At 38.2% G+C, this 6,501-nt stretch overlaps 1 long non-coding RNA gene across 6 annotated transcripts; it reads left to right on the top strand.

Moving 5' to 3' along the window:
• The first annotated feature begins 535 nt into the window (after nt 1-535).
• Nucleotides 536-3,750, top strand: LOC116204988. 6 transcript variants are annotated; one of them, XR_004156430.1, is made up of 6 exons: nt 537-1,624; nt 2,016-2,310; nt 2,484-2,539; nt 2,635-2,673; nt 3,056-3,225; nt 3,736-3,750. It is a non-coding gene; the product is annotated as an uncharacterized LOC116204988 (long non-coding RNA). The 6 variants fall into 6 exon arrangements; XR_004156429.1 differs by having other exon boundaries at nt 1,986-2,310; XR_004156433.1 differs by lacking the exon at nt 3,736-3,750 and having other exon boundaries at nt 536-1,624; nt 2,411-2,539.
• Nucleotides 3,751-6,501: the final 2,751 nt, after the last annotated feature.

Raw genomic sequence — 6,501 nt, 5'->3', positions numbered from 1 at the left:
TGTCTTATAGAGTTGAGCCCGTATAATCCGATTATACAAGATTAAACCTGTTTATTTAGATATATTTAATAGGGGTGTGCACGGATACCGGGTATATACGGAACCGGTTGGAACCTACCCGTTAGGGTAAGGTCCGGGTAGCTCGTATTGAAAATATGGTAGGGTCCGGGTATTAAAATAAGGAACCGGTAAAAATCGGTTCCGGTTCCTGCCTATAGGGTACCCAGAACCGGAATCAGAACCGGTACCCGGAATCGGATATTTATTTAAAAAAAAAGAAAAAAAGAGTAAAGTTATTATCTTCTATGCATTTGCAGAAAAGAAAGCGGATGAACTCAGCAGAAATAATTGAAATCTAATCTCTGTTAGGGTAGGTTCCAGGTAGCTCGTATTGAAAATATGATAGGGTCCGGGTATTAAAATAAGGAATCAGTGAAAATCGATTATGGTTCCAATTCCTGCCTACAAGGTACCCAGAACCGGTGCCCGGAATCGGATATTTATTTTTTTTAAAAAAGAGTATAGTTATTATCTTCTATGCATTTGCAGAAAAGAAAGCGGATGAACTCAGCTGAAACAACCGAAACCTAATCTCCAGTCTCCTTCCTCTTCTCTCCGTCTCTTCTCTAATCTGAGCAATCTCCATTCCGTTTCTCGATTTCTCTCAACCCCGTCGTCTCTGAGACTCCAACTCTCTCGTCTTCATCTGCTCTCCCTCTCGCTCTCTGTTTTCGTCTCCAACTCTTTAGGGGCTCCCATTCGTCTCCGTCTCTCTGCCAAGGAAAAGTTCAATACTTTGAGGGAAGCTGTTGTCTGTTTTGTGACAAAGTTTTTGTCTATGTGTTCTCTGTTTTGACGAGAGAGAGAGAGCGAGAGAGAAGGAAGGGCAAGTTCAGAGGGAGAGAGATATAGAGCTGCTATTGTTCTGTCTTCTGCTGTCGTGTAAGGGAGAGCCTGAGCAGAGAGGAAGGAGGAGAAGCTGAGAGTGAGATTGATGGAATGGTTGCTGTGCACAAGAAGAAGAAGCAAAGGATGAGAATCTGTCAATTCTCCTATAAATTCTGCACAAGAACTGCTTGATGAAATGTTTATTTTAATATGGCTAAACAAGTTTTCAGTTTTTATTAATTTTGGATGTAAGGATTGCTCTAAATATTATCCTGTAATCCGGGTTATTAGTTATTACTGAAACTCCAGATGACCCTTTTAAGTGTTCTAGAGCTGTATATCTGAAGTGTCATGGACATTCTGAGAATTTCTTGTTGAACTCAGTTGTTTTGTATCAATGCATCTTTGTTGATTCAAGAAACGATATTATTGTCATTCGATGATCACTAAAATTGAGATTGCAAAATGTGGGCGAGGGAAGGTCAGGAGCTCCTTTGATGAGCCTTGCTTTCACTGATCGACAAGAGGATGAAAGAGCACACTGATGAAGTGCTTCATGCTGTCAAGTGTCCATGGTGTAAGCGCACAGCTCACTCAACTTGAGAGCAAGACGCGTCGAATGGAGAGCAAGACGCGTCGAATGGAGAATGCAGTCGATGATCACAAGGAATCTCTTAACTATTACCATGGAAGGGCCTATGGGAAATTGCGGGAGCTTGAGCATCTGTTAAGAAAGGTATGCTTATCAACTTGTAATCTCAAAGTTTTGTTGTGTGTTCATTTTCTCTACTAAGCAATTGCACCGAGAACTGCTGCGTACTTTGATATAGGAGCGGAACCTATGGTATATTACAAGTTCTAACAGGTACTCGAAACCTGTGGTATAATATAGGTTTCGGGTAGGTTTCGATTCCAGAATTCAATAGGGTAGGGGTACAAGGTAGGGTCCAGGTATCGTGAAAATAAGAGGGTATTCGGAACCGATCACCCCTAATATTTAATTGTGTTGTTATAATCGGATAACCCATTAATTCATTATACTTAAAATTACAAAAATATCCTTACTAACCATTATAGGCTAATTCTGATGCAAGCAGTTCATTCCTTCCGCCTCTCTCTTCTATCAGTTCTTCTCTTCTTTCTTTCTCGACAACAGACAAAGACTCAGTCAGAGAGAGAACTCAGAGACGACTCAGACGAGACGGAGACGACCTCGAGCCCTCAACCACTCCAGGCGCCACGGCGATCCCACCCCGACGTGACGCTGGCGCCACTGTGATCTCACCCCGACGGTCGTGGCCCTCCCGTACCCTCTGAAGGCTGAAGCACAGACGACTTCCGACTCCGTCCCTCTGGTCTCGCTCACGCTCCGACGCTCCTCCATCCTTCGCTGCTCTCCAATCCGAGTCTCTGACGTAATTGGTGAGTTCTCGATTCTCAATTGAAGCCCGATTGAAGACCGATTGCCCAGCCCTAACCATAATTTCGATTTGAGTCTCTCCCTCTCTCTCTCTACTCTCAGTCAATTGAAGTCCGATTGAGTTCTCGATTGTCAACGGAGCCCCTAACCTGATTAAGTCTCTCTCTACTCTCAGTCCGTGTCCGATTGCACAGTTGATTGAAGTTCGTCCGCCTCCAGCCCTTGTCCACGGTATTTACCCACCACATTGACGCCTTTGTACAGTTTCATCTTTCCTAGATGCTGAACTTTGTTTTGTACAATTTCATCTTTCTTTACTCTTTCAGACATATATAAAGGTTGCTCAAGCTGTTTCTTCACGGCCGGTGAGTGAGGCTATCCTTAATTTAAGTGGGCTAGTTTGTCTGTTTGGTTTTCCATTTTTCCGGATTTTACATCTATTTTGGAAAGAATCGCTGTGTTTTCAGGGTATAAAAGCTTTTGTAATTTCTATGAATGGTTAGGCAATGATATCTATCTTTTGCAGGAGAAAATGTAACAGTTTGCCTTTATTGCAACATTTGTACTCTACCTTTGTGTAGAAATTGACTATAATTTCCTTTGAGCTTCTGAGATAAATGCGGATGGACCACTTAATCTATAGTATATATATTGTAACCGGAAAAAAATCTATAGTTTATATATTTAATTATATGGTTATGACATCTAATATGTATCTAGCAAAATTACGTGACATTCTGTTTGCAGGATTTGATACCTCCTGAATATCTGGATGAACTGTCGCTGTTGCAAGATAAAATAGCTCCATTTTCTACTGAGGTTGCTTACATACAATAGAAAAGGAGCTTAACTTGCCTATTGATGAGTTATTTGCGGAGATTTCACCAGAGCCTATAGTAGCAGCATCCCACGGACAGGTCTTAATACGACAAATCATTTCATAATCTTTCAGCTCTTTGTTCAGAATGTACTTCTTTTATTCAAAGTGATCGCATAAATTATCGAACCTTACTGTAAAGGTGGAGTTATATGCCCTGTCCATTCTCTGCCTATATTACTTCCTTGAACATTAATTTTGCTCTACCAAGCTTGCATGAGCTTTGCCAGTAAAACTTTAGTGGCTGACACAAATATAAACAGGTTGTGACGCTGAGGGTTGCGCACTGCTTCCCATGTTCTTGATTTTAATTTTCATTTATTTATTCCTTTTAATTTGGTTAACTGAAAATTGAAAATGTGGACTTTAATCCGGTTCAATTATGATTCCAGTTCGCAAAATCTCTACCCTTAAATATAGGGCCCTTAGTAGTTCAAGGGAAACTTGGTCCACACCAATCCTTACTATGCACATGCACGAGTTAGCTTGGCTGGTTTATTTGTTTTATTTCTTTGTCTCGCCTTAATACGTGGCGCGCTGTTGTTTACAGATATACATATTTAGTGGGAAAATAGATATACCTCTCTGTTGGAGCCAAACGAAATTGTAACACACATGGATCTTGAAGACGATATCCTGGGTAATAATGACATTAAAGATGTTAGTTGGCTGTGTCATCTCTCAGAGTCTGAGTTGGTAAGTTGTAGTTTTTTTAATTGATTTTTAGTCTCACGGGAACTCCCCTTGAATTAGACAGCCATTTGGGTGAATATGTGAGTTGATGTTCAAGGGTTCTGCAGGATTTTTTGATGAGCTTGAAGATGTTAGTGATTCAAAGAGCTAAAGTGATCGGATGTGAGGAACTCGCAGAGAAGTTTGATCTGAAGACGCTCCGTGCCCTTGGTATGTTCTGATTTGGACCTTGTTACACTATTAATGAATTAAAGACCATTACATCAATTGGTGAACCCCCCTTGTATTGGATTAGAATACATTGTGACATTTGCTTTCACACCGGATGGATAAGTTGATCATATTGATTTCAGGTGCTTTCTTGTTGATGATAGGATAGTCCCTATGATTGATAGGGTGAGTGCTGCGGTGAATAAATTGCATTTTCTAGTTGTAGAAATAGTATGTATCCTTATCTGCTAGTTGATATTTGAGATGCTAATGTTTAAGGTCATGAGATCACCAATTGTGGAGCCTTCTTTTGTTAGCAAAGTAATAGTAGGAGGGCTAGTTTCTTCATCTTATAGTATTTCCTCTATCTTGGCGTGTTACCTATAATGGAATGCCTCTGAGAAGCCCGTTTAGGAAGTGAAATAACATATTATGGTACAGGACAGGTACTGCAAATCGAAGCTTATTCTTCTAAATGATGGATGATGGATCTTTTTAAGATTTGTTGGAGGATAGCTCGAATATCATCATATTCAGAATTATTTGCAATCAAGGCAACCCTTAGTTATCTATTGCGACTTGCGTTTGTGGAATTCAATTCGCTTCCCAGAATTAAATTTTGTTGAAGAAATGGAGCCTTTAGTTTAGGTTATCTAAATTGACCATAATGTGATTGATATCGTCAATTCCTTTTTCGTTGCTTGTGCAGGTCTAGTTTTGATGGAACACCTCAAGGGAAAGGTCGATGATTCATGTCATCCACCAGACTTGACCAAGTTTGCCGAATCTTTTGACAAGTCCTATTTACTGAAATGTGATCTTAAGAATGTTATGAGCATTGAAGAGATGAAGTCATTTCTCTGCTCGGATTCGAAGAAGAGATCTGCAAAATCATAAATTTCTTTTACTGTGTATCATTGTAAGAAGAAATTTTGGTTGTAATGTTAAATGACTCGGTTGCTGAACGAATGTTGATGCAGTTATAGTGCCCTCTTGAGGTGCTCTTATTCCATTGAAAGGCTTAAAGAATGTCGAGAAGTATGATGCTTTTTACTTTGCGGTCCTACAATGAGAGAATTCCATGCCATTATTAAAGGAAATCGTTATGTATAACATCTTCTATATCGAGCCAAAGCGCTCTTCGGTTGGTTGTTCTTTCGACACTTTTTATATCTAATTAGACGGGGTCCTTGGGATGCCATCTTGTGACTGTCATTCATCTCTCTTTTGGAGCTCAGAGTAGAATCTGTTTCAACAATGATCTTTCTCCATTCCTCACCTATAGCAGCTTCTGCTACTTCTCCACTCGACATTTGCCAGAGCATCATCTATAGTCGAACAGGCATGGCATGGTCTGTTGATGACTCATGGCACAATAAAACTAGTTGACCTTTCAGTATATCGTGTATAGTTTTGATACAAATCAGACTGAGTCAGGAGGTCTTGGTGCAACTCCGATACTTAAGAAATTGAAAGTGAGTACAGAAAACTGACATGTTAGAAATGAACATTATGTTTAAACATATTGTCATTGCTGCTGTCTGATAATAAGACCGTAATAGTAATTTAATTAATGATTGATGTGACACATGATCTCAATACATAGGAATAATATAATTAAGACCACCTAAGTGTCAGAAATTTTTTTTTCTTATAAAGTATGTTGATTAATTGTATGGCATTAAGACCTTCATAACCGAAAAGTTTTTTTTTAATTTAATTAGGTTACTTTACCCAACCAATTTTTGTCGGGATATTAAAATATAAGAAAATTTTATTCGATTTCTTTAATAAGAAGAAAACCATTATGATATGCTAGGACTTGTTATATAGCCGGAAAAGTGTTATAAAAAAATTATAAATTATACCATAATTACAATAGGATTAGTGATTAAAATTCATGATGGGAAAATGTGAAGAGAAAATATGATTACAAGAGAAAAGTTTGTAATTGCGAGAGAGGAACTTATTAGAATTCATTACCAAAAAATTTATCAATGAATAAACCTTTACGGAGAAAAGAGGGAAATGGATACTTGAATTTATCTATACCTAAAAGAAATTAACTCATTTTATTATATTATCTATACTTTTCCAGTGTTGATTAGTTGAGATTTATGAATTTATTAGTTATGGTGTTGGTAAAAGTATGTATGGGTGAAAGCATTGAGGGATCGGTTAGAACTCAAAAATATTATAATGGAGGAAAATTCTTACACTTCAATAGTACTTACTATCAATTTCGTCGTTATTTTTTCCACATATTTTATATATAGAAAGGTTGCACTTAATATCATTTTTAGAAAAAAAGCCGTGTGAATATCAAAATGATATTCTGCTCCACTTTTATAGGGTGTGACTTGCTTTTGTCAATTGTATAGATAGATAATCAAGACACATTAATTTCAAAATT

Source organism: Punica granatum, chromosome 4 (genome assembly GCF_007655135.1).
Source record: "Punica granatum isolate Tunisia-2019 chromosome 4, ASM765513v2, whole genome shotgun sequence".
NCBI lineage: Eukaryota > Viridiplantae > Streptophyta > Magnoliopsida > Myrtales > Lythraceae > Punica > Punica granatum.
The sequence above is the reverse complement of the archived record's forward strand: the minus strand, read 5'-3'. Positions and strand labels throughout refer to the sequence as shown.